Source organism: Schistocerca cancellata, chromosome 7, assembly GCF_023864275.1.
Source record: "Schistocerca cancellata isolate TAMUIC-IGC-003103 chromosome 7, iqSchCanc2.1, whole genome shotgun sequence".
In the NCBI taxonomy this organism is placed as follows: Eukaryota; Metazoa; Arthropoda; class Insecta; order Orthoptera; family Acrididae; genus Schistocerca; species Schistocerca cancellata.
The window spans coordinates 299,424,086-299,426,585 of NC_064632.1; the positions used below are offsets into that span (position 1 = coordinate 299,424,086).

General features: G+C 60.0%; 1 pseudogene; it reads left to right on the forward strand.

Annotated features, from left to right (window-relative positions):
- Positions 1-2,500, forward strand: part of LOC126093707 (large subunit ribosomal RNA) — a 6,351-nt pseudogene that overhangs the window by 992 nt on the left and 2,859 nt on the right.

Genomic DNA, 2,500 nt, shown 5'->3' on the forward strand with positions numbered 1-2,500 from the left:
AATGAAAGTGAAGGTCTCGCCTTGCGCGGGCCGAGGGAGGATGGGGCTTCCCCGCCCTTCACGGGGCGGCGGCCTCCGCACTCCCGGGGCGTCTCGTCCTCATTGCGAGGTGAGGCGCACCTAGAGCGTACACGTTGGGACCCGAAAGATGGTGAACTATGCCTGGCCAGGACGAAGTCAGGGGAAACCCTGATGGAGGTCCGTAGCGATTCTGACGTGCAAATCGATCGTCGGAGCTGGGTATAGGGGCGAAAGACTAATCGAACCATCTAGTAGCTGGTTCCCTCCGAAGTTTCCCTCAGGATAGCTGGTGCTCGTACGAGTCTCATCCGGTAAAGCGAATGATTAGAGGCCTTGGGGCCGAAACGACCTCAACCTATTCTCAAACTTTAAATGGGTGAGATCTCCGGCTTGCTTGATATGCTGAAGCCGCGAGCAAACGACTCGGATCGGAGTGCCAAGTGGGCCACTTTTGGTAAGCAGAACTGGCGCTGTGGGATGAACCAAACGCCGAGTTAAGGCGCCCGAATCGACGCTCATGGGAAACCATGAAAGGCGTTGGTTGCTTAAGACAGCAGGACGGTGGCCATGGAAGTCGGAATCCGCTAAGGAGTGTGTAACAACTCACCTGCCGAAGCAACTAGCCCTGAAAATGGATGGCGCTGAAGCGTCGTGCCTATACTCGGCCGTCAGTCTGGCAGTCATGGCCGGTCCTTGCGGCCGGCCGCGAAGCCCTGACGAGTAGGAGGGTCGCGGCGGTGGGCGCAGAAGGGTCTGGGCGTGAGCCTGCCTGGAGCCGCCGTCGGTGCAGATCTTGGTGGTAGTAGCAAATACTCCAGCGAGGCCCTGGAGGGTTGACGCGGAGAAGGGTTTCGTGTGAACAGCCGTTGCACACGAGTCAGTCGATCCTAAGCCCTAGGAGAAATCCGATGTTGATGGGGGCCGTCATAGCATGATGCACTTTGTGCTGGCCCCCGTTGGGCGAAAGGGAATCCGGTTCCTATTCCGGAACCCGGCAGCGGAACCGATACAAGTCGGGCCCCTCTTTTAGAGATGCTCGTCGGGGTAACCCAAAAGGACCCGGAGACGCCGTCGGGAGATCGGGGAAGAGTTTTCTTTTCTGCATGAGCGTTCGAGTTCCCTGGAATCCTCTAGCAGGGAGATAGGGTTTGGAACGCGAAGAGCACCGCAGTTGCGGCGGTGTCCCGATCTTCCCCTCGGACCTTGAAAATCCGGGAGAGGGCCACGTGGAGGTGTCGCGCCGGTTCGTACCCATATCCGCAGCAGGTCTCCAAGGTGAAGAGCCTCTAGTCGATAGAATAATGTAGGTAAGGGAAGTCGGCAAATTGGATCCGTAACTTCGGGATAAGGATTGGCTCTGAGGATCGGGGCGTGTCGGGCTTGGTCGGGAAGTGGGTCAGCGCTAACGTGCCGGGCCTGGGCGAGGTGAGTGCCGTAGGGGTGCCGGTAAGTGCGGGCGTTTAGCGCGGGCGTGGTCTGCTCTCGCCGTTGGTTGGCCTCGTGCTGGCCGGCGGTGCAGGATGCGCGCGCCTGCGCGGCGTTCGTGCCCCGGTGCTTCAACCTGCGCGCAGGATCCGAGCTCGGTCCCGTGCCTTGGCCTCCCACGGATCTTCCTTGCTGCGAGGCCGCGTCCGCCTTAGCGTGCTCCTCCGGGGGCGCGTGGGTGCGCGGATTCTCTTCGGCCGCCATTCAACGATCAACTCAGAACTGGCACGGACTGGGGGAATCCGACTGTCTAATTAAAACAAAGCATTGCGATGGCCCTAGCGGGTGTTGACGCAATGTGATTTCTGCCCAGTGCTCTGAATGTCAACGTGAAGAAATTCAAGCAAGCGCGGGTAAACGGCGGGAGTAACTATGACTCTCTCGCGCCTGATGCGCGCTTGTGCTGTGGACGAACGTCAGCGGGCATTCATCCCTCGTGATGGGATGTTGGAAAATACGTTCATCTTGGACACCGCCCTCACCGACGCAGTTCGCTCCTGCCGCTCTGTCTTTGTGGCATCGATCGACGTATCGAAGGCATTCGATTCGGTAGATCATGCTGCCCTTCGCCCTGTGCTGAAGGCGCATGGCCTGCCGGATTGTTTTGTCGAGTATGTCGAGCGGTGCTACGAGGGCAGCACGACGGTGATAGCGGACGGCGCCGGCGTGGGCGTGTCTGTGCAGCCAGCACGGGGCGTTCGCCAGGGCGATCCCCTCTCCCCCCTCCTGTTCAACTTTGCGGTGGACTACGTTTTAGGCCAGCTGCCCTCTCACATCGGAGCTCGGATCCTCGGTCGCAGGGTCAACGCTGCGGCCTTTGCAGATGACGTCTTGCTGTTTGCAGCGACCCCGAGGGGCTTGCAGTCCCTCATCGATGCAGCTACCGCAGCCCTCGCACACCTGGGGCTGCAGATCAACGCCCGGAAGTGTTTCACCCTCGCCTTAGTCGCGTCAGGGCGCGAGGAGAAGGTGAAGGTGGACAGCAATGTCACCT